Genomic DNA, 25900 nt, shown 5'->3' on the forward strand with positions numbered 1-25900 from the left:
GACTGATTTGATTAAATGCCTTACTTTTGCAGTATCAGTTACAGAGTTTTTAAAACTGTAAACATGCTGTGGCTTTAAGATTTTAGATTCAGTTGTTTATTTGGCTGTATTTATCAACAAATGCCAACACTAATTTATTGTAACAGCTGTTTTTGGAAGTTTTAGCTGAAGAGAATTAGAGCCGTGCTAAGGACTGAAATAGTGAAGAAATTTAACTTGGTTGTTGTTTCTTACATTCGTATGTTTAAGGTTATGTGGTTAAACTATTATTGTATTACTGTAGCTAAACCTTACCTTACACACACATATTAAAACAAAAATAGCAACAGTAACAGAAAACGTGTTTTTAAAGTACAGTGGTGACAGGTGTAATGTATACTGATGAAACAGAGAAAGGAATCAGTGCATGTTTCTTAGATTGTGTGATACCTGAAAGAAGTTTTGTAGCATTAGAATTTCCTGTTTTCATTTAGTGTATCTAGAAGTTAGTGAGCAGAAAGAGGCTTCATTGTTTTGCTTGAGGGCATGTGACATTCGCTGTTGCAGGAATCAAACCTTTTACCTCTTGGCTGACTCTAACTGGAAAAATGCACACTAAATTTACAGTTATCAAATTTTAGGAGGTGGTTGTGTGACTTGCTCACGGCTATGTCCACATTAGTTTTTGATATGAAAATAATTAGTATTATTCATTTAGAATTTCAATTTCTATTTTGAATTTTATTTTCATTTTGATATTGAGACCCATACTTACAGTGCAGTGCAGTGTCAGCCTGGCATTGCTGATCAGAAGACCATTGTGCTGGTAGTGGTAGTGGTCAGCTCTGCACTGTGGAAGCAGCCGAAGCTCAGCTCAGCTCAGCACAGTGGCAGGCAGCCTGGAGGGTCCTGAGCCTTCACTTCACAGCTCCCTGTTTGGCTCTCACACATTGTGCCATTCAGAGCCCAGACCCCATATTCACCCTGCTCTGGGCACCCCACCATTGTGAGAGTGAGCTCATTTGAAAAGCCTCCAGGATTTTTTGGTGCGAGCAAGTCAGCGCTATTTGCATTTGTTCCAGTCTCGAAGATTTTACAGGTCAATTGAGACAGGCGGATATCGAAAAATGCCAAAAAGAGTTTTCCTCTTCATCACCATCTTCATCATCCTATTGTCTTTCTTTGTTTCACCCCACCTTTAACTCTATTTTACCAATTTTCTCTAGAATATTGTCTTGATTCGATATATTAGGACTAGGCTACCTATCTGTTTTCTGTAAGAAATAATCTGATTGAAGAGATCCAGGAGAAGATATGATTATATATTGGTTTCACTTTGTAAATGCATCATGTCATGAGATGAAGATTAAATGGAGAAGATAGTTTAATAAATGATTTTAAAGCATGTTTTGCTGGCAAAAATGGAAATACATTTTACATTTTATTGTGAATTTAAGCCCTATTGCCTCACTTTCTATCTCAGGCAAGCATACCTCCATATATCTCTCTCTCCTCCCTGTCTGTTGATTAGGGGCAGAAATACCTTTGTTGGCATCTAGGGTAGCAACAGGGGATCAGATAGAGGAGACAGGGGTAAGTGCCAGCTTTTCATTCCTGGACTCCTGGCAAGCAGACTGCAGGCAGGCCAGGCATGGGTTAGGCCAGAACCAGCAAACCAAGACAGTACTCAGACAAAACACCTAATCACTTTAATTAGCCTAAGCCTACCTTGTTGGGCTTGCTATCAGGTTTGCTTGCTTGCCTGCTTGTGGTGTGCGTGTGTGTCTGTGTGTGTGAGTGAGAGACACACACACACACAGAGAGAGAGAGAGAGAGAGAGAGAGAGAGAGAGAGAGAGAGAGAAAGCAGTAGAGATGTTCATGAGTCATAAAATCCACAAGTGCAAATGCACAAGTTAGTCTGTGCAAAGTCTCAACTCTTCATAATGATTTAGTCAATATGTCTATTTCCAATTATTTTACTGCATGAGTTACTGGTGTTAGGGAATTCATGAGGATATATAAAAAAACAAAATTGTCATTACTATAAAAATTACTATGAAAATTGCAGACAGAGTATTACAGGTAAAACCCAAAAAACAAATGTGAACTATCATTGCTAGAAACCCCTAGGAGCTTTATTTGTTTGCACTAAACTTTCTAGGATTCATTAATGATTTTTGACCACTTTGGAGCAGAAAGACCTTGAAACAAACAGCAGCAATGAGAAAACTTATAGTGCTGTTATGGCTAATGTGTTGTGGCTAACCCAGTTAGGCAAAATACTGCTTATTTACATAACTAGTGCAACAGAACAACATGGGAATCCCCATGTGATGTTTTACTGGGCCAGAGAAAAGTATATCAATATAATTGTTGGTAAAATATTATATTATTAGAAAAATTTAATTTATTTATTGGGAATGTCTTTGGCAGAAAGTCTTGCTGCCTCCAGAGGCATCATATGACCTGCAGTTCTGATTTTCTCCACTATGCTAAAAAAAAAGACTGGACTACACAGTGTTCTCCCTGGGGAAAAAAATATGTATGTTTCTAAAAATGTATATATAATTAGATGAACAATTTTGTGACTTTCTCTTTCGCTCTGATTTCATTTTGTACATAGATTTGTTGATATTTATTCTGTTGCATTTTAGTTTGTAGAAATTCACTGATAAAGATTTATTGTTTCTTCATATTACACTATGTTTAAAACGGATACAGTAGCTCATAATTAGGTTTATGTCAAGAAAACCAGCGGAAATACTGAGTCTGTAGCCAATTTGGCTGCTGATCCCAAACAGTTCATTTCAAGGCCCGAACACACACTGTCATTTTAACAAAATTGCAGTAGTCGGTACATCATTTGTTCTCTACTCTTTTTGTGTTCCTTAAGCTGGCATGGAAATACACAAAACACAAAGTGATTTACAATTTTTTAAACAAGAACAAGATGGAGACCTCTGGTATCATTTTTGTCGTCAGTCTATCAGCGGTGATTTCACAGGTTTAACCTTGAACACAAGATGAACCATGTCCTTGACCACCAGTGTCGAAAACCACAAACTCATGAGTTTCATGTGAAGACAACAGAGTTGTGTTGTGGTGGTGAAGAACTGTTCATGTCTCCTCTCTCGCTAACAAGCTTACCATAGAGGGATAATGAGCTCACTTGCTAGCTAACATTAGCTCATTAGCTATCAAGCATGTTATTTAATGCATCCCCAGAGAAATCGCTCTGTAAACAAACTCTGCACTTACATCTTCCACTTTCCCACATTTGAGTGGTAACAACTCTCAGCTCTGTGTCTCTACGTGTTTCAGCAGCTTCAGCCTTATGTGAAGGGGTTAACGTGACTGTCAGTGTGTATGTATGTGTGTGTGTGTGTGTGGGGTGTGGGGTGTGGGGTGTGGTGGGGGGGTGTTGTCCATCTGTCCACTGGTGAAAATGGCCATATGACTTGGTGCTCTGGCAGGATAGGAATCTGTCTGGCTTGAGAGTCAAGATGTCCTGGTAGGTGGGAGGAGGCCGCTTAAAGGATGTGACGTCTTCTCAGCAGACGGGATGTCAGTGGGAGTCACCTCATGATCAGGAGAAGAGGTTGCATCAGGATAGAGTGGACACTTCAATGTTTAGCTGACACTCTATCCAGAGATTGATAGATTACAGGCATAACAGAGACAGTTCAAGGGTCGAAGCAGCAACATCAAGATAGCAGACAGTGGCAGAGACATGTGGGGGAATAAATTTGATGCTGGACTTTGCATTAGATGTAATTTTTTTCACCTTGATAATTCACATGATCAGTTGGCCCTTTTTAGCTGGTAAAGTTGTGATGCTTATGTTTGATTGTTTAACCTGTTAGGAGCTTGTGATAGTTGGCTTTAAAAAAGTAGGTTAAACTTTTCTTAGCCAATAATCCTTAGTTAACATCAGGTAAGTTTTACATGATTTCCTGTACTTGTCTAAACTTTCTAGCTCTATTTATGGCAATTCATGCTTTCCCAAGCTCGTTAAAACAAACAACAGAGATTACTTGCAAATAATATTTGACCCCGATCCACTTATTAGACAGTAGATGGGGCTCTATTTGTGATCCCACTATGGGGTCACCAATCCCTGTATCCTCTTAGCAAACCTTGTGGCCCCTCCCTAATGTTTGAACCTGGCAAGACCAGGACGGCTTGGTTCTCCTTTTCCATGCCCCCTCCCCCCACCAGACACAGTGATGGCACTCAGTGCCAGAGACACCCCTCCCTCCCCTCCCTTCCCTTCACCAACACTCTTCTCTTCTCTCTCCCTTCCCTCTCCGCCGCAGGCAGACCCAGGCATGGGATCTCCATCTGTGCACAAAGAAGCCTCCTCTATCTGCATACGCTGCACATAAAAGGGCCTTTTGTCATGAGCTCTGCACACATGACCGTCCGCCTTTCACCCCACTGGAAAAAAAGATCACTCTCTCCAGCAATCCAACCCCACCCCCAACACCAGACTCAACCCCGTCCCCCCCGACCCCCACCCTGCCAGATTTTCGTCTGCAGAGAGAGAGAGCAAGAGAGTGAGACAGATCCACTCTGAACTTTGTCGAATAGAGACAACCATCAGATGGGGCTGCTTCCATCACTGCTGCAGAGTCCTTTTTTTTCTCATTTTCATTTCCCCTTTTTTCGTGTCTGCTTTCTCTTTTTCTCTCTCCTGGTGTCCTTGTGTGCACTCACTGTGAGGCATCAATGCATTATGGCATCTGCCATACTGAAATATAAATGTGCTCTCGTTTTTGCTGTCTCCCTTCCTTTCTGCAGTCTCTGACATTTAAGGGGCATTAGTGGTTGGTTTTGTGCCAGGTTATTGCCCCCCCGTCCATTACAGAGGCACAGGCTCAGTTGACAGCAGTCAGAGAGCTGATGCTTCTCTCTCCCTCTCATTTCAGTGCCTCCTGCCTTTTAACCCATCGGCCCTATGCTGTTTAGCAGAGCCAGAGGTATTTGTAATGTGTAGAGATAATGACAAAAAATAGTCTGTACATTTGAGAACCATATCAAGATGAGGCGAGGTAGAATTCTCCACTGTTGTGAGACAAATGGGCTGCTTGCCATTTTGGCTACTAAAGATGACAGATATTGGTGTTGAGGGATATTGAGTCAGGGTGGGGACGGAGCAAAGACACAGAGGCAGGCTAATACACACTGTCAAGTGCACGGGTGCTGCCACAAAAAACGCTTTCCTCAGCATTTCCTTTGAAACACACACGGCCCTGATGCCTTGCTCCCAGCCAAACGAGTGTGGATTTTGGAAAGCCCTCTAGCTCATCTTGCTGTCGCTGCACCCAGGCCTGTGGCGGAACGGAAGGATAAGATTGACTTCTCCCTCCACCGCCATGTCCTCTGCATGACCCTCTGCCTCTCTAAGCTGGTGTGAGAGGTCAGAGGCTGTCGTATCGCAGTTCCATGTGTGCTGTCCACACCTTTAGCCTGATGATGATGATGATGGGCGGACCAGAGAGTGTTACACACCATATAGTCAGCACAGTTAAGAATAAGCAGTGCATATAATTTACACACAGGGACCCTGAATTACAGAAAGTAAGAATTTAGTACCAATAAACTGTAATGTTGTCCCCATACTCTGCTTTATGTGTTTGGAGCCATAACCATGAGGAACAGGACTGCTGTTCCCACAACAGTATTATAATAAAATGAGAAATAATGATTATAATAATAATGATAATAGTAACAATAATAATAATACATTTATTTACATGCAGTGCAGCTCAGACAGCTTTGCATGCAAAGCAAATCCTGGCAAAAGAAAGATTACTTAATATTTAATATTACATAGTTTAAATTGCATATGCATTACAAAGTAGCCCAGCATATCTAGTATACCCAGTAGGTGCTAAGAGCTGTGCTGTAGAGAAAAACCTCTGTATCAAACACACCAGTTTTAAACGCACAGGAACAGAGTAAAGAACACCTGTGTTCAGGTTCAGGTTCAGGTTTTACAGAGACAACCATTTTGTAGAATGTGTTTGACCTCAGATCACCAAGCTCTTCGGTGTCTGTACTTGCTCAACGTAATGCAGAGTTATACAACAAGTCACTGTATCTGCAGGAACTACTTTGTTCACTTTGAAGGCACTGGCCAGTTATTATGTCAAAATGCAGAAAACACCTTCTCTGTACTGTACCATAAAGGGTTATATTTACATCACTGCCTCTTTACAGTATGTGCTAAAATGACCATTTTGATATATGATACATGCTCTAAAATATGAATGACACAAAGTTAAATACAGGGGAGAACCAATAAATATGATAAAAATATATATGGGCAATATACATTTTTAGACATCTACAGTGTTAGCACCAGATCTGTTTTCTTTGAAATTTGAACCATGTCTTAAACACATATTATTATGCTCCTCTTAAAAATAATATTTTACTGGAATTGAAAGAGCCACTAAATGTGCAGAAATAGCCCGTGGAGTAATAAAACCTCTGTTTATGCAGCTGTCCTGTGAAGCACTGCTTTTCTCCCACATAGATAAATATCCTTCTGCTAATAACATTATGCACATCAATTACGGTCTGTCACCTCAAGTGGAATTTACCTAATCAGTGTTTTTATCCTTGTCACTTTCTAATCAATATCAGGACTGTTTCCCCTTTTAAAGGACGGCCACTGATTTTTTTTTTCTTTCTTTTTTTTTTTTTTTTTTTTTACTGTGCAGAAAGTTAGAGGCAATTATCAAGCTCATTAAATGGCATTGCTGAAGTGGGAATTGGATGAGTATCTACAATATTTCCCGCCTCACTTGTTGTCTTTGATCAAAGCTATTTTGTGACTGAGCTAACTTTACTGTGGTAATTAAAGGAGAGAAACTGCTGCTGTGAAGTGATTCAGGGGCTGAAGTGCTCAGTGATTCTGTGTTGGAGAAGGCACCAGAAGGAGAGCATGTTTATGAAATGGATAAGGTGTACTAGGTGCATGTTTTGCTGTTCTCAGCAGAGCAAGGATGCTAGAGAGATTGTGTAAGATAACAAACAGCACGCATAAAGTGTTTGTCAAGGCAGTGAACTGCTGAGTGCGTATGGCTCAACTGCTGGACTCCATGCAGCCCTGTGGCACAGACACAGGCGTTTTGACGTGGCCCCTAAAATGCCAGTCCTGTGCACTCCTGGCTTAATGTTGAGGGAGAGTAAAATGAAATGACCATGACTGTTTAAAGTAGGTATTAGCAGCCCTCAGGGGAAAACTGCAAAGGGAAAGTTCAGGTATGTACCAGCCCTGCACAGGCTGGTCAAGTGGACAGAAAAGGAGAATTTTCTTTTTTTATTATAACGCGTCATTGACTTCTGAGAATTTGTCCCAGTACTTCAGTTAGTGCCTTAGGTAAGTTTACTCACACCACTGTTTACTCAACAACACATAATATCTATTATACAAGATTTTTATTACATTGAAATGTCTCTTAAAATTACCATAATATCTTGGGTAATACAATTAATAAACAGTCACTTTATTAAGAGGAGTTTCTTTAATTATTATGAGGAAAAAATATAATTTATAACATTAGATGATCCTGCACCATAACTCATTTCTTTTCATACATTAATAACACACTTTTGCTACAACACTTCTGCTATAATACTGAATATAAAAACCAAAAATCTACAGACATTGATGGTAGGTTTAAATCAATAAGCCGTGTTGTACCAGTGTTTGATTTTGGTCTTGCAAGATCACAGGACTAATAAAAGTATCTGGGAACATTTACATAATACATAATAATGTTTGATTAAAAAAAAAAACAAATCTGTGCTGACCATAAGTATTGTCCTTATTTTTATATAAGCAGGCTCAAGGTATGAAAATCACTCTGTATCACCTTAACATGTTTAAAGTTTGATGAGCAAAATGAAAGGATCATAGAGCCCAGTTCTCTATCTCAAACATAAAGGAAAAATACATTAATTTACTTTTAATGCATTGCTATCAACATTTTAATGCCATCATTGATACTGTAGTTAGATGTGGATTTCTTGTCTTAGCTGCCCTAGTTCAATGCTGCCATACGCAAGCTGCCCTGATCCAGGACAATATGTTTGGCTGTTGAGGGGCTGCCAGAAGTAGTTGTTAGTTACAGTTAGGGCGCGTCCCTCTTTGGATAGGTTGTCCACTCTGAGGTCTGATATCGAATAGGTCCATAATTTCCAGCTTGTTCCCAGGAGAAGCTCTCCTTTGCCCCTTTTCTCCCTGTGTCTCTTTTCTTCTTCTTCTTCTTCTTCTCTCAGAATCCTGTGAGAAACAGCAAGGTGAGTTTATTTGTGCCATAAAAAGTCTTTATGCTTCTTTTTCTTGCTAAGAGTAACTGATCTAGTATACAGGACCTTTCTATAAATGTAGTTTCTTTAGAATATGTCTTTAAATTTATTTGATATGCAGCTCATTCTATGACTCAAGATTTATTCAGATTTTTACATTTTTGATTTGTTAAATAAGGCAGGAGATAGAAAGCTAACTGATAGGCGTTTGACACATGTTAAAAATCAATGCTCTGTTTTGCGCTTTAATATTACAAAAGTACAGCGGGAACATTGTGAAACATTTCAGGCAAAGTCAATTGAACTAACAACAAATGCAATAATTCATGCCTTGTAAATGCAAGTGAACTGATTTTGAAATATGCAGTGCTTTAAAATGGGCCACCAAAAAATTCCAGTATCATCAGATATATTCCTTGAGGGGAAAAAAGTATTGCCATCAATTATTAGATTTATATTCATCACAACAAACTGTATTAACTTAATCCAAATCAGGGTGTTAATGGTTGAAAACATGTAATTTAGTCAGAAGTTTATCTTTCAAAACTGAGCATGTTGTCTATAGTTTGCTGTGACTGATATCTGCTTTCTTCAATATCTATGTAACGGTAAACGTTGAAAAGTTGATATAAACACACATAAGTACAGTTTTCCACAATTCTCATTAAATTCCAACATGTATTTCTGCCCAGGGAAAAGAAAAAGTTTTATCAGACTGAAATGTTTTGGGAAGAGTTGTATGTGTGCTCTGGTATAGTTATGAGTTTTTCTCCCCCCAGAAACAAAATTAAATACAGTAGTAATAATTCCATGGGTTTTATGCTTTAAACTTCAGTGTATGTATGTACATTTCATACGCATTCAATTTTGCCAAAACAAAATCGGTATCCTTAACGTTTTTGTTTTTTTGATAATCAGTTCCCTTTTACACCTTACAATAAAGCTAATATAAAGAGAAGAAAAATGCTATGTATTTTTCAGAAATTAATTAAACTAAAATATCACACATTTTTGTATCTATTTTTTTTCCCATTACACACTCCTGATAAATTGTTATTTAAAATTGGCTTTTATCCTTTTTTTTAATTATATATGTGGCAGCACTTACTCAGAAAGCAAACAGCCAGCAGTTTGTTGTCTTAAACAGTTTCAAACCAATAGCAAATTCGAAATGAATGAATATATTTTATAAAATACACTGAATTTATTCATTTTGTAAAATATTGACGTTTTGTTTTCAAATGTTCCAAACACATTCAACCATTACATTGTGCATTTTCAAATAAGTGCTCAATTGTAGTATCTACAAGTTTAACATGTGAGAACTAATCCAGGAAAAACTTGTGTAATTTTCACATTTCTTGCAGAAGCATGAACTTGACCTTGAGGAAAGCACTGCAGGGAAAATTTCCCAATCCTGGTACTCTTCTATATTCATTTAATTAATATTAATATGACATAGATAACCACAAATGATCTGATCAGAAGTGGTAATTTCAAAGATGGTGAGCGTGAGATATGTTTCATCATGAGATATTATTGGCTTGTTGCTTTTGGAAATGTAGGGTTAAGTAAGCTCATCACAACATTTAAATTTTGCTTTTCAGCTGATGCAAAGTGTTTGAATAGCATGGCCGAAAGAGTTTGTGAAGAAATTGGCCCTTTCTCGCCTATCATCATATGATCATCTGGGACATCATCATCATCATATGATATATCTGGAACATCAATACTGCGCATGTCTTGTGTCCACCATTTTGTGATGACAACTTTATTGCACATGCCCCCATTTTATGAAATTTGATAGAACACGTGCTGTCGAAGGCCTGGAAAACAACTTATTTGAATCAATTATGGTAATTAGGAAGTTATACTAATTAGAAATATTACTCCAATTATTTTGAGATACACAGATGATACAAAGCTTGCTAATGTAAGTCAAACATCCTTCGTTTTTTTTTAGCAGTGTTGCCGAGAGCATTACACTGCAATACATGCAGTATAATATTGTATCATTTATTCATGTTTGTCCAGACAACAGTTATTTTTTTCAAGCTGTGCTGTACCTTGCCTTGATACTCTTTCCTTCCTTGCCTCATTCCTTGTCTGTGTGAGTGTGTGTGTGTCTGTCAGACAGAGAGCCGAAAGTGGTGGTCACAGTCGGCTGCCTGAGGTGACTGGTGGGGTCAAAGGTCAGGTTGTGTTAATAAGACGTGATGTGCTGCCCTGGGACCTCAGTCCCATGAGGGATAACCCCCTAATCGGCATTAGTTAATGTGTTAGTAATCTTTACCTTCTTAAAGCAAACAGCAATGGAAAATTCAATGGGCCTGCTTGGCCTCCCGTGTAACACTTTTGACCTAGGGGTCATGGCCTTTGTTCCCGGCTCGATGGGGAGTGCCCTCAGAGGTCTCGGGTGTAATAGAGAAGTTGTTTAGACACGTGCGGGGCTTAAGCAAGACCACCTCATAGACTCTGCTCCTGCTCCTGGAGAGTATAAAGTCCTCCCTCGTAGTGTAGGGATACTTTTGTGGTTAGCTTTTATCCCCTTGAATAAGTCCATTAGAATATCTATGTGTTTTTATATGCCACATATCATGTCTAGTATGTTGATGTAGTAGTGGTTGCTGACCAAGCACAGAACCGCCCCTCTCTCACCCTCCCAACCTCCTAATGCGTCCTTGATGTTTGCAAATGACTAAGTGCAAATATTGTTTGTCTTTGCGGATCCCCTGCCCACTGCAATTTCATATTCCTGCAGCTCTCCTCACTGTTTCCTGTAGCTCCAGAAGGAAAGGTATAGAAAAAACAGCATCTTTATGCAGTAGTGTGTCCTCCTGTCCCCTTATCTGAACTTTGTGTAATACAGAGTGCTTGCCTTGGCTGACAAATGTCGCTCAAGGCACTTAAATATGTGTTTAGTATGATCTCCTGCCTGCAGCAGACCACAGCACATATGCTATTTGAGTTTGATCAGTGTGAGACTGAAGGTTTGCTCAAGGCCCCGATATACATATATAATTCTGGGATAATAAATCTAGTTATTAGTTCACAGATGTTGGATACATATGTGCAACATTTATAATTTATACTTTTTAACCTTTTTAAATGTATTTCTCCCTCTGTGTAATATTCTTAATATGCTTTGTATTCCTTTTATAACATATAAAACTTAGATATTTTAATATTACACATTTTAATAGTCATCTGATGCTTTTTACAAAATCAACAGAAAAAATTTGCGTAGAGAGCAAGTATTTTTTTTGTTGTTGCTTCTTGAATAGTAAAATGACGTCGGGCAGAGTCCATAACATGGCGCCGTCTGCCATTTTGTTTCATGTCGTATTATCAATAGACCTTATTGACTGATTCTGTATCACACAGATGTAGCAGCCATGTTCTTCAGCCAAAAAGCTGTTGCTTTTCTCTGCTTATTTTCGTAAGTTATGTAAGTCAGAGAACAGTCATATTTCCGTTAATTGTAGAAATATTCGTACTTGATAATTTAGTCTGAAAATAAATACAAAATGAAAATATTAGTAGTTGTAAAAAGAGGTAAAGATTGTAAAGGTACAAGAACAACTTCAACAATGCATTTAATCAGAGACAGGTTTATTTTCTCACTTTAAAAACTCTAACATATGATAAATTATGACTTAAAAATTGAAACGTGATAAATAACTGGGAAAGGCAACGGAGGAACAATGTAGAGGAGCACAGTGGTAAGAGTTGGCAGGCGACCCAAAACCAAAACTGTATCCTCAAATGAACTTTATGCCATGCAAAGTGCAGTATGCACACTAAGCATAAATACGCAGAGTCTCCCGCTCTAAAACATTTAATGACTGGAGTTCTAACATATTCTGTTTTATGATTCAAGTTATTCCCAAATAAGGTCTCCTAACCTATACACGTGACATCTTTATACATTGAAGCCACAATGAAGTCATGGGTTTCTCAATTGGTTAAAACGCATGGCGAGATGTGACGTACAGCCGCTCGCCTTCTAATAGGATTCTATATCTCATGCCAATGCAGACACCTGAACCAAGCTCGTATCTCACTTAGGGAAAGAGAACAGACAACAAATAAACTGCAGTCCAGCCATCTGCGCTCCGAGTTAGTATTAATAATGCTCGTATTATCCTCTGACTCTCTGAACATCGTCTGTGTTAAGCCACCTGTGTTTTTACTGAAACCTGTCGAGCAAAGGGGAGCACAGAGGGGAGAATAGTTTTTGTGAAGAGTCCAGTCTCTGTGCTGCTGTGGTGAGGAAGAGAGCCGGCGAGGAGCGGGGTGGTGGCTGTGCTATGAAAGCAACCCTCACAAACTGTGCAGCCTGAAGCAGTAGCAGCCATGTTAGACAAATCTGCGTGAGCTTGAGCCCCACTAATAATGCAGTGCCCTCCAAAACCAACACAAAGTTTTCACAGAGTAAAAGTAAGAAAAGTTTATCCCCCACCTTTTTTCTCTCATTGTGTCTGCTAGGCATGTAGTCCCCTCTTGCCCTCTTTAATTCTCAGCAGTTTATAAAGCAGAAATGCAATCAAAATAGTTCCTCAGTTACAGATACACTTTACATATCCCCTTCCTCCTTTTATTTCCTTATAGAGCTCCTGTAGTTCAAGGCCGAGGGGAAAAAGTTAAAGCCACGAGCTCTGCCTTTGCAGTTTTTAGAACCAGAGCCAAAAGAGGCAGGAAGTTGTTGTACAATAGCGTTACAGTAATCTGCCACAAATGGAAAAAGCCAAATGCTGATCGCCGAGTAGAGAAGGTGGCAGAACAGAGGCAGAAAGAGGGAGGGAGGGACAGAAGGGAGAGAAAGAGAGCTAGAGTGTGTGAGAGAGACAGACGTTACAGCAAAGAATAATCAATACAGTCTAAGATGGTGGAAACAGCCATGCTGTTTAGGTCTCCCCCCTCTAGTTCCCTCTCTGGTTTTCTTACTCTTTGTGTAAATCGCTACATGGATTCAGTTAGAACAAATTATTTAGATCATATTTTCTTGTTTTTTGTTTTTATGTTTTTATTCCTCCATTTTAGGAAGGACAAATCAGCATCTCTGGGAGGGTTTCTTGAAAATTTTCACTGAACTGTTGAACGCGCTTCACAGGGCAAGTGGCAGCTGTTTTTCCTCGAGGAAAAGCAGCAAAGTCTCACCCAAAAATGCTTATCAGCCTTTTGACTTTGTGCCAAAATAGCTGCAAGGGTTCAGCTTCAGCATTCAGTTTGCTTTGTGACAGAGTCGAGGCAAGGAGGAGGGTCCTGGCCGTGCGTTCTTTGCCACATGTTACTGAACTAAACACTCTGCAAGCTTATCTTTTTCCTGTGTGAATGTGTGTGTGTAAGTGTGTGTATATGTGTGCAGCCAGTCTATTCTGTGCATTCACGCTAGTCACTGTGGCATGCTAAAGAGTTAATGCACTCCGCGAGTGTGTGCTTCTTTCAGAGTGTGCTCCCAAGACTGTTGCAGCGACAAGAGCCCCGCTGCAGTACGAGATAAGGTTAATAATTCAACCAGCTCTCAGAAGTGTTGCATATTTCAAGGATCCTTCAGCAGGACAGTCCACTCTGAATGATTGTGTATTCTCTCTTTTTCCTTGCCTTTCTTTTCACTATTTGATATAGTAGCTGAGGTACTGTATAGTGTATCCCAGTATGGCGTGTGAGTGTGTGCACTGCGTCTGCGCACTGCTGGAGGAGTGGATTTCTGTGTCATTCTTCCTCCTCCACCCCTCCCACATTCAGTCCTTTCCACCCTCCCACTCTCTCTCTCTCTCTCTCCCTCTGTGTCTCTGTCTCCCACCCATCTTATGCTCCCTCCCTCCTTCTCCCCCGTCTCCAGTGCAAATACAGTTCCTTGCTGTGTTGGACATGTGATGAAAAAGTGACTGGTTCGCGCGCTCCACCGCACCTCCTATTTCATCATCAGCGGAGCTTTTCTCCCCTTCACTGTGCGCTCGCTGTCTCCTCCTCTCTTCCTCTCTCTCTCTCTCTCTCTCTCTCTTCTTTTTCTCTCTCTGTTTCGGTTGCTCCCCTCTTTCTGCTCCAGCCACACGCAAGGGGGAGACTTAAGCTCTGCGAGGGGAAAAAAAAAAGAAAAAGTCTGCTGCTATTTCTACAGTCAGGGCCTCCCCACAGCCCGCCCTTCCATAGACGGAGCTTTTTTTTCACTCACTACTAGCTGGATTTTAACCCTCTGCCTCCAACTAGCTGCACAGCAGCTCTGCAAAACCTGGCAACAAGTTGCTTTTTAGGGGCCTTTTCTCACTTTTGGCGCATTGATTTTTGCATCACTTTGGATTTTGATGCTTTTTCTTCCTTTCTTTTGTATTTAATTTTCTAAAAATGTCCCGCGTCTTCGTATTTTTTTTCTCGCTGACGGTTCTAGTAGTATTTATTTGGGTTCTCTCTTTTTGGATGGAAATTCGTGAAGGTGGTGTTTCGCCATGTGATGGGCCTTGTTCCACCTGGAGTGCCGGGGCGCCATTTCTGACGGGTAACCTGCTTGTGGTGGGCTCGTGGTCTGGATGACCACTGTGGATGACAAGCAGAGAATGTGACCAGTATCTGAGCATGGTACACATCTGTGTTTTAAAGAAATGTCCTTCATCAGCGCCAGCGACTAGTGTGAAGTACTGCACCTCCTTCGTCTTTACTCTCTGTCTCTCCTTCTATTTCCTTCTCATGTCCTCTCTCTCTCTCTCTCTCTCTGTCTCTGCCTCTGAGTCTCTCACTCACCCTTGTTCTCTCTCTTTCACACCGACTCGCTCTCCTAACAGGGGAATGAGTGGTGTGCTGAGCCGGAGCTCTTTCTGGGACAGGTGCCAACTGCAAACAAAAGACATTAAAAGGCAATAAGCGAAAAAAAAAAAAGTAGTATTCGCGAAATTTCAAATTGTTGCAGTCGAAATGTCAGAAGTAACCCAGCATGTTCTGTCTCTACATGGCCACTTTGTGCTAATATCGCATGTTTATATGAAGTATTAAACTGATGTAGTGACCAAGGCTGTTGTTAAAGTAGGGGTCTGAACACTTTGCCACACTTATTCTAGTGAAGGCATTTCATTTGGGGAGAGGGAGGGAGTAATGTGGGAGAGCAGCATATAGACTGCTGAATTATTCATGTGCCCAGCCAAGGCTGTGACTGGACTGGTTGTGCTATTTGCATGCATCAGGCATGCTGTTTGTCTGTTTGCTAACATTCCTCATTCAAAGACTTGTTAACTAGCAGACGGGCTTAGCTGGAGCCTTGCAGACAGCCTCATGGCCTCCTATTGTTTCAGGCCTCGCCAGGCCTGGACCTAGCCGGTGGCAGGCGAGCTGTGCAGCCCTGAGCTTGAGGCTTAGACTGTGGCTGGAGGAAGGAGTAAGCCTTGGAGCTGAGACTGAGGTTTGGGCTCAGGCTGGAGCTTAGGGCTGAGGCACGGCTGTGAAGGGGACAGTCTGAGGGAAATCACTGGGTCTTGCAAGAACCACCAAACGGGAGCTTATGGCTTTCTCCTCTTCTTGACAGAGATGTGGATCAAATCAGGAAGAGCTGCTGAAATTTGGATCCCGACCGGACAATTGCCATCTTTGCTCTGATATATTGGTGAGTAATATTTAATGTTTTAATGTGTGTTACACTTGCATGGTTTCGATGGAAGTTTATTCATGTGTTTATGTGTTGGACTTTATATGTTTAACAAGCACCCTGTGCAAATAATCATTTGATGCACTTGGGGTTCTTACACAAAGTTTCTTTTTACCTCAGTGCGCATTTATACATCTGAATACAAAACCCTACATGCTCATGTCGTTTAGGAACATATAGTATACAGTAGCACATATAAGAGCGATATATCTATTCCGTTAACTTTGCTTTTCTATAACTTTTCCCAGCTTTCCACAAAACCTAATCCTAATTTAGTAATGCAAAGACAAAAGTCATTAATTGCACTTTGATTGCTGCCAGGATAATCCTGCTTCGTGATAATCAGTGGATGAGTGGAAGGCCACGGTTGTGGAGGTATTTGTGTATGAGTGATGCGGTCTGGGCTTAGTATGTACTGTATGAAGAGAAGGACGTGGTGTACTGATCATGTTGAATGCTTTAATGTTCCGAAAAGCTTAACTGTCAGTTAGATTTCAGTGAGAATTCTCTGCATTTCATTGAAGTGCCAGTTTTGCGGGTAGTATTTGCAAAGCTAATATTTATTTTAAGAAGACAGAATAGAGAATAAATATTTAACAGTCCATCACTTTGCTATTTGCAAGGTATTTGCCTGGATACACCTACTTTTAATGTCAATCACATCATTGCTTGATTTTTTTTCATGTATCTTAATTCTTTGAAAAAGGGATTTCACAGGACTTATGTTTTTTGCATAGTGGCATTATGTGACAAGAGTATACAAAGTCTCTCGAAATGCTTTTGCAATTATATTGATACATATGAAAACATTCCCTTGTTTTCATTTGAAGGAAGAAGAAAACCTGAATGAGCATTAATCCTCTGTAAGCAGTCATAAAGCAATTCCACAAAAACAATGATGAATCTGACTAGATAAGTTGCTTTGAATAAAACATAATTTACTTTAGCTCATTCAGCTCTTTGTCAGGCACTTGGTGGTGAAATTTATCAATTTAATGGAAAATTCAGTTTGCATTAGTATGTGAGGCGTTTATATGGCAATTTACAATCCCCAGGTCTATTCATAACATTTAATTTGCAGTATTGCCTGTAAGGGAAACCAGATACGTAGTAATAACTGTTTTCAAATATCTGCTTTTTAGATCTGATATATTAGCAGTTGATTCATTGAAATCTTCCATCTTTGGCCTTCTTTGTGCTGTGGTTCTCAAATGTTGGGCTGCTTATCAGGGTTTATGTGAAAGGGGACTTTTTTGAAGGGCAAAACCAACCTGATATTAGCTTTCAGGTGATTCAAGGTTCAGCTTCGGCTTTTCCATATGCAGGTGATTATGTTCATCCATATGAATATAAGCTCTGCTTAACTAGCAGTGGACACACATGGTTTTGGCTGGCAGAGTATCACACTACTCCACCCCTAAGGCCTTTTTGGCAGTGGATGGCAGGAGTCCAGAGAAAGGTTGCATGTTGAGAGGCAGATGGCAGGGTGGTGAGGGTTTGCAGTATTTTCTCTCTGTAAAAGTATACCTGACCAATCCAACAGCCTGGTACAGCCCACAATGAGGCATTCTGTGCACTGAGGCAAACTCCAGTTTTACTGCAGCTACACAGCAAATACAGCAAAGCCAGTCATGGGACACACACACACGCACACACACACACACACATATGCAAGTACAGAATCAAATGTACATATTCGTATGTATAATTTAATAAGTTTATTTGGGCAGGATGTCAGATACTGACTTTTTCACAGCAGGCAACATGTTTTTTATAGCCTTTATAGCCTTGTCTGTTTTTGCCCCTTCAGTGTGTGTTCTTAGGCTTGATGAAATGGTATGTTCAAAGTCTTTATTCTGTTAAACCCGTATGACAGCCAAAAGCGCCTTTTTAACAGACTTTAAAAGTCAGTATATTTCTTTATTATTTTTTTTTTTTATTTTATATACAAAGGTGCCAGTGTTTCATGAATATACTGCAAAAATAGGGCTAAAGGAAACTGCAGGCCATAGCTAGAACATCAAGTTCCCAAACTTGAACTTGACTGTGGCCTTGAACTTAGATGTGAATTTCTGGATTTTTAATGACATTGTACTTTAAATCAGCATTTTTCTTAGAATATACCAGTTATTGCTAAGTATTGTATGTTTTTGTTAAGATGCTAAAATTACCAGCTGACAACACCTCAAAACTTTATAGGTATCAACTGAAAAATGCAAATAATGAGCACTGTGGAGATAAATTACACTTTATGTAGGATTATAGTTATACAATGTTCACAGTAATTGTAAGAAAAAATTATTGCATGTAATTAAGGCATTTAAAATTATTTGAATTATTTTTCACTTAATGGGTTTAACCTTTAATGTGCTTTGTTGAATTTGTATTTGATTTAGACCTATTTGACGTTCTCATTAACATAGTGTGAGGTGTATAGAGAGAAAAAGATTAAATGTTGTAAAATAACATACTCCCTGATTTTTTTCTGAAAAGGATGAATTATTTAAGAATTGCAAAAGTTCTGCCATGAAGTTCCAAAGAGGGAATACTTGCGGAGAAAAGTACTTTTTTCTGTAAGCCCATAGAGGAAAACGCACCAGAAAGTATAAAACCAAAAACTTTATATAATAAGACAAATATATAGGTTTTAACAGCATTGCTTTTAGTGTACAGCATACAGTAATGGTTAATGAATACACACCCTCAGTATATTTCTTTCTGAGTGTGTGTGTGTGTGTGTGTGTGTGAAAGAGAGAGAGATTGAGAGTGTGTGCAAGTGTGTGTGTCTGTGGATAATAAGACTATGCATGCATATGCACGCTAATGCGTTTGTCCTCCGCTTGCTTATTGGATCACGTCTTTGATTTTTGTCATTTGTTATGGATTTTCTTTCAGAATATTGAGTTTATTGGAATACTGGCTGATTTTTAGTTCTATCTCCGATAGCAAAATCACAAATCTGTCAACTGTCTCATTATTACTGTTTGACTTTTCAAGTTTCACAATTAACATTTTTATGCATTTATTTATTTATTTTAAACTACAATTCTCAGCATATAGTTTTTCCTAATAATTATCTAGTTATGCCCTTAGACTAACATAGGAAAAACTACCAGATAGTATGTACATAATAATTTCGTATGATCCCAGTTGCTTGCATTATTTGCTATTCTCAATAACATTAAAAGCACAAAAAGTTTATGCATGTAAATAAGAAAACAGAGCAACCTCTTCTCACAAACTGCCAGCCTCAGGCGTTGCCACATGTCTGAGTTAAGTATATTTAATATTGAAAATCTTATTTCACATAACATTAACACATGGAATTAACAGATGGTAACAAAACAATCCGGGGGTGGAATATTATTATTTAGTTTGTAATCCAAATGGAGATGAAAGAGGTTTTTGAAATAACTTCTTGAATAAGATGTTTCCTGTTGTAGATTTCAATGGTTGTGTGTGTGTTGCAGTACTCTATAGACTACTGTATGTCTCTGAATCTGAGTATTTCTGTCAGATACTTTTTAATTCTTGAGTATGTGGTTTAGGTCATGTGCCAGTGCTCAGTGTATTACTAGTGCAACACGCAGTGAAAATGAGTCATTCACCAGTACAACACAGCAATAACCCACCAATACACTGTTTCATTTGTTAAGTGGATAAATTGGTATTTAAGATTATGTGATTTTGTTTCATTTATGAGCTTGCTGTGATGTTGTGAATTCCATCCAATTTCCTCCTGGCTAATATGAAATCCAGATTGGAGTGGTGAATGGGGGCCAAGTGAGCACTCACTGTAAATATATTTTTCTGCCATAATAATGAAGCCTCTTTTATTTCTCCTGCTAAAACGGTTTCAGTGTGCTGTTTTAAGTACAATAAAACTGAGAAACCCAGCATAATGAAAGTTGTATTGTATATCTAAGCTCTCTGGAGGATTGTCAGGGTTGGGGATTTGATTGACATGTAGCACTGCCTTGGCTGCCTGTACTAGAAATGCATTTATGCAGTCCTGTAGAAGGATTTTGATGTCTTCACTGATTCACTGTCATTTTATTTTCTATATATTAAATCAATTGACAGTGATGTAATATGTATCCATTGTTAATGATATGTAGTTTTTATGTTAGATTTTTGGGAATTAATGAATTTTATGTAGAAATTTTTTTTTAAGTCATGTCAGAATAAATATGTTTTTCCTGATCACAAGGCAGTATAATTGCTAAACTACTAGACCATAAATGCACACAATTAATGTGGAAGCAGCAACAATTTCCAAGTCTTCACGTTTCAAGTTCAAGTATATAGAGCATTTACTTGTAAAATGAGGGACATGGAAAATAAAATCTGACGTGATGTTACACAGGTTGAATATGTGTGTGTGTGTGTGTGTGTGTGTGTGTGTGTGTGTATATATATATATATATAGGGTGTCAATATGACGACTTTGTGGTTCCACCTTAGATTAGTCCAGCATTCTTACTGTCAGACTTAAGCAGAGGTGCACTGTGCAGCAGGTTAGCACAAACAGGTCAGTGCTTATAGCAATGGAGCTGGATTGAAATCCCACTTCGGGAACATAGCACATGTAAAGATCTCAGTACATTCTGCAAAAACCTGTGAGACAATTTGTTACACTTTACAATACTTGTTTCAGTCATAGTAAAATGTACCGCAGGGTTTTATTTAGCATTTGTCAGTCTGTAGAAAAACACGTTCAAATTTCCTCGAGGTATTAGACAGTCTAGATCAGGTCTCTGTGGTAGAAGCTGGCCAGGCTCCCTGTTGCCCTCCTGTACTGGGAATGTGGGATAGCAGATGAGTGGATCTACAGTGGCCACTACAGGCTGTGGAGCACTCATACAGGGCCAGCAGCACAGTACAGTAGGAAGTAGAGAGGAGAGAGGCTGAACAAAGAGGCCGCGACCCCAATAAGCATATACACACGTACATGCATTTTTGGGGTAGGGGTTGTTTGTACAAGTGCCAAAATTATTGCACAAAAGCAAAACTTTCAAGGCTCAGTAAGAAAAATAACTAAAGGCACATACACTTGCATGCATATCACACATATGTAAATGCACACCAAAGTCTCTAAACCTGCTTTTCCTGGCTTCTCTCGCCATACATGGAAGCCATTAGTGCATTACCCCATTGACTACTGAGGATTGGGGGCCATTTTATTCTCCCTGTGTTAATCAGGATGTCAGCTGGGAGTGTCACGTGTAATTTATCCACAAAACCACAGCAACTCCACAGAGGCAGTGAGCACAGTCATAATGACATAATATTGGACTGGGGGAGAGATTCGGGGGTGACAAATGATGTAGATTTTCCTCCCCTGTACCTCCCCCTCTTTTCCTCTAGATGTTCACATGGTTGCTTTACATCATGGGCCCTTTGGCTGAGTTCAAGGTGGGTTTTTTTCACAAGTTTATTTAGCCAAGGACAATTTTCTTATACACTTGCTGTACAACCCAAGTCTTACTGTTGAAGACTGAGTATTTAAATAACTTTCTCAAGGGAATATGTCAGACCTTTGACAGGCAGATTTCTTTTATCCAACAAGGTTTTTATTTAGAATCATTAAAACTAAATGTTTTCTTTGCCTCTGACCACTCAATGTTCGATGTGTCAAAACGCGATTTAGAGAGTTTTTAGTCTGTGGTCTGCAGCATCACGTGTGAGTGTCTCTCAGCACACATCGTCAGGACAGATACTTGTTTTATGTACCTGACAGGCAAAGCGATATTCCAGATAACATTGAGCTGCACCCACTCAACTTTTCTTTTCCAACGCTCATATATTTCCTCAGCTTTTGGCCTCCGCTGTCGCCAAAGCAATTTAGTCAGAGAAAAACTGCAGAATCAGCAAAATTGTTCCACTTGGATGTAAAGTTGGAAGTGTTGAAAGGCCTCGCCTGCAACTCTCTGACTATCAAAATACTGTAAATCCCTTCCCTTCCCTCACCTCACCTCTGCTTCATCACTTTCTTACTGCTCATCAGCCCTGAGCTGAATTTTGTTGGCTACATGTAGTGATAAAAATAAATACACCGGCTTGAGCTGTCCTTGTGTTACTCATTTCGGTACCGAAAATGAATACTGAACACACTATCTGCTTTGATTTGTCATTGCCTGCATTTTCTTTGACTGAGTTGACTGCAATTTTCTACTGTGTAATTCAGCACTCCAGTAATGTTTATATATTCAGGTTTCCTTGCTTAAACTGCTTTGTTAAGCTAGAGTAACCCTACCTTACAGGAGTACAACAGAACTCCAGTTTTAATTATCAAAGGAAAATATTTTCAAGTAGAGATTAGTTTAAATTATATATGTATGTGTATACATACATACACACACACACACACACACGTATATATATGTATCAATTGTGTTTTCTTACAGTACTTGCAGCCTTCCATGTGGTATATACTAATATACTGTTGACTGCCCCTTCTGCACATACTCGCCCAGGGTTTATGAGTCATCAACATGCATACACACACAAACAACACTCACACACAGAGTGCAGCGAGTGCACAGCTCGGACATGAATCTCCCTCCACGGGCTGGAGGAGTTGGGTTACTCATGAGCCCATAAACATGTGCTGGCGGCAGTCCAAGGCACTGCACTGTAATTACAAACATTAGAAACAATATATAAAAGACCCTTCCCCGGCAAAGGCTGTGTCCCGCGCTGCAATTAGCGTCCTTGTACAGAATTATCACCCTTCAGCAGCCGCCACCGCGCTGAGTGGAGGCCTTTAATTGGCAGTGTCCTCCTTGGTTTGCTAGAGGACAATGCTCACATCTCTCTTTATCTCTGTCACCTTCTTTATTTTTCTGCAATCTGAGATTTGACTAGTGATTGAACTACATCTGTTGTCTTTTGTCCCATTTCACCTCCACATGATGGTCCCGGCGTCACACACCTACGTGCTAACAGGACGACACAGGCACGTGTCAAAGGCTGCTTCGTACAGTAACACTGCGCAGTCTGTACATTTCCTCATGTGTGAACATGAACATACTGTGCCGCATGTGCAGAAAATCACTTATTATGCTCACGAGTACACGCATATGCGCCACTTCACCCACGCACATGACACTGTAGGCTTTCAGTAATACAGCATGCCAAAATGTGTGCACGTATGCAGCGAGTGGGTGCTACTGGGCAAGGCCAAGACCACGGCGGAGCTTGTGTGTTGGTGTTGGGTGAGCATGCGGCAGTGAGAGTTGGCCGGTGTACAGGCCAGCAGAGAGGGTGCGGTGTGTTACATGTTCCACTAATGAGTTTCCTTGGCCAGGCAAGACCGTGGGGCGAGCTTATTAGTAAACAGGCTACAGAGAGGAGACCCTACAGCCCTCTGCTGCTGCTGCTGCTGCTGCTGCCGGCTCTCCAACTGATCACACTCTCTTGTTTCTGCCTCTCTCTGTTGTCTTCTCCTCCTCTCTCTTTCTGTTGCTGTAAATTGTCTCTCCCTTCGACTCTACAATTCTCACTCTGTTTTTCTCTCTCTGTCTCTCTCTCCCTCTTGTAGGCAGTGAGATGGGTTTTGACTTCAGCCACAGGCACAAACAATTTGGCCAACAAGTGAAATCACGGACAGACAGACTGGCGATCGCAGCAGCATTGTAAGTACCATAATGTATTGTAAATTTAATATGTTGTTATTTAATGATGCAGTGTAATGCCATTGTGTTGTCTTGCATTTCATTTAATGAGATGAAGTCTGTAATTAGATGCTGCATAAGTTTTATTTGTTATATGCATGGCATGTAACTGCTCTGTCTACATCTATTTTCATTCTCTTTCTGAGACTTATTATAATGTGAGCCTGCATTAGATTAAATCATAATGGCTGGATATTGTGCCTTTATCCCATTTGAAAGGCCAAGTGGTCCCAATGGCTTGTTAGTACAGTAGATTAAAAAACAAAAACAAAAGCAAACATAATCTTCAGTGCACATGCACAGAAAACACACAGGGTGTAATCTTAATTGTCCATTAGGCATAGGAAGTCTCGACTCTCTCTGTGTCGGGGCCTGGATCTGTTAGAAAATGGCTTCCACTCTCTGCCTTCCAGCTCTCAGCTCCCCGCCGCCATTTTGTGTATCGCTGCCAAAGTAGTCAGGTAGCAGTATGAGAAGGACACAGTAAAGTGGGGGAGAAAAAGTGGGTGCCTCTGGATGCTGGGTTAAGAAGCAAATTAAAATAAACAGAGAGCGTTGTAAGAATTGAAGAAAAGAGGTGCTCCAGTGTACAATAATAGAATACTTAATATGTCTTTTTCTCATGGAGAGGTTTTTAATTGTTGCCGACTGACTGCATACAAACAAGCAGGCTGCCCCTCTGGACCATTCCCAGCTCCTCTTCTCAAAGAGCTGACCTTGGGTGGACGCCATAAACGGTTCTTTTCCGTCGGGGCAAATGTGCTGGCAGGACCCACAGCTGCATGACCCCCTTCCACCCACCACCCTCTATCAGTCCTCCCTCTTTCCTTCGCACCACCCCAGACTCCTCAGCAGGCTGGCCCTCATAGTAACACAACCTGCCTGCTTATAGTACTCCAGAGCCAGAGTGCATGGGTAAAGCTTTAACCTCTGTGCTTATGTACCTGTCTCCACCCTAACCACAGTGCACTGTTAGCTGTAGCTTCAAACCCTACTGTGCCTGTATCACATGCACTTAGTAACCCCAAGCCCCACCCTACAGTCTCCAGCAGCAGTAGCTAGCTGCCCGCGGCTCTGGAATTCTGTATGTGCCAGGCATATGATTACATGTGCAGATGTTATTAAAATCCTCCTCTCATCTGACCCTAAGACCACTGATACTATATCCAGCTTTTCAGTAGGTGCCTGCTGCCGCTCTTCCACTTGATCAGCCCATTGCTAAACTTACCTGACAGAGTCATGCATCCAGCATTTTAACATACACCATGTTGAGCAGTAGTGGAAGATTAGTGGGAAGAGGACTGATGTTTCAGGACTTGTTTTCGTCATTTGTGGTTTTTGTCATTTGACTTACAGTTCCATCAAATTGAAACCATTTAGCTAATATATCAGCTGTAGCCAAGTTTACTTTTGGAACCACTTCAGTTTAACAAATATTCATCTGTTAAGCAGTGATTTTCTTCCATTTCCCAGTTCACAGTTAATGGAATTAGCCAAAATGTTGAGAAGTTTATTGTCTTTATAAAGAGTCTTGTTGTGTTACTTATTGTCACTCAACAAGCTCATGGTAGCACCAGTATTATTGGCCTAACAGAGACACAAACTGTTCGGGAGTACGTCACTTTACAATAATGTACACAGTACATCGCAAATCCACATAAAAACGGACCCTGTTGTTAATGGGGCAAAGCATATTAACAGCTTAAACAGAAAAACAGCACACAAGTGTATATCTGAGTACTGTATCTGTTTGTGGCCTGAAGTGGAGCTGTAAAAACTCCCTGACTGTATCAGTGTGTATATTTGCTGGCATGAAACTGATTTAGACTCTTGGTGAAAAATATAGCAGAGGTCCCTCCAGCAGTAAAACCTGGCCTGTTTAGGCCTGTCACAGACAAGCTCTCATTGAGACAGACAGACAGTCAATGGCTTTGCTTACAGTTCAGAATGCACTCTGTCCCCTTTGGCTCCCCACTCCTTAATCTGGCCATGTGTTTGCATATGGGACAGAGTGGCCTCCATATTGTGTTTGTAGAATGAATTATGAATGCTATTGCATAACTATGGCCTGTTTCTAGGGCATATCTCTACAACATCTACCCAGAGACCAAAGCATGAATACATTTACCCGGCCTAGACCTCTTGGAAATGATACTGTGAAGCTGGCCTGCCTTCATTTGTTTATGGTTATATAGAGCAGATGGCCATGCAACATGGTCACATATCACACACTGGCTGCCTTGCTGGCACTGCCACACACACACACAGACGCTTATACGCAGGAC

The 25900-nt window shown here is 40.2% G+C and overlaps 2 long non-coding RNA genes across 9 annotated transcripts in view; one reads left to right on the forward strand and one right to left on the reverse strand.

Annotated features, from left to right (window-relative positions):
- The window catches only part of LOC108883068 (uncharacterized), a 41232-nt gene that overhangs the window by 8240 nt on the left and 7092 nt on the right, over positions 1–25900 (forward strand). For 4 of the 8 annotated variants that reach the window (XR_001960873.2, XR_007813944.1, XR_001960871.2 and 1 more), the window contains exons 3-4: positions 15820–15897; positions 23483–23576. This is a non-coding gene — a long non-coding RNA (uncharacterized LOC108883068). Of the gene's footprint in view, positions 1–4297; positions 8295–14694; positions 14883–15819; positions 15898–23482; positions 23577–25900 lie in introns of those variants that run through there. The other 4 variants (XR_007813943.1, XR_007813946.1, XR_007813945.1 and 1 more) reach the window with 2 other exon arrangements.
- Positions 7414–14672, reverse strand: LOC108883070 (uncharacterized). The gene is made up of 2 exons (XR_001960877.2): positions 12766–14672; positions 7414–8277 (listed from the first exon to the last, which is right to left on the reverse strand). It is a non-coding gene; the product is annotated as an uncharacterized LOC108883070 (long non-coding RNA).

The sequence above is a fragment of the Lates calcarifer genome, linkage group LG10 (assembly GCF_001640805.2).
Source record: "Lates calcarifer isolate ASB-BC8 linkage group LG10, TLL_Latcal_v3, whole genome shotgun sequence".
In the NCBI taxonomy this organism is placed as follows: Eukaryota; Metazoa; Chordata; class Actinopteri; family Centropomidae; genus Lates; species Lates calcarifer.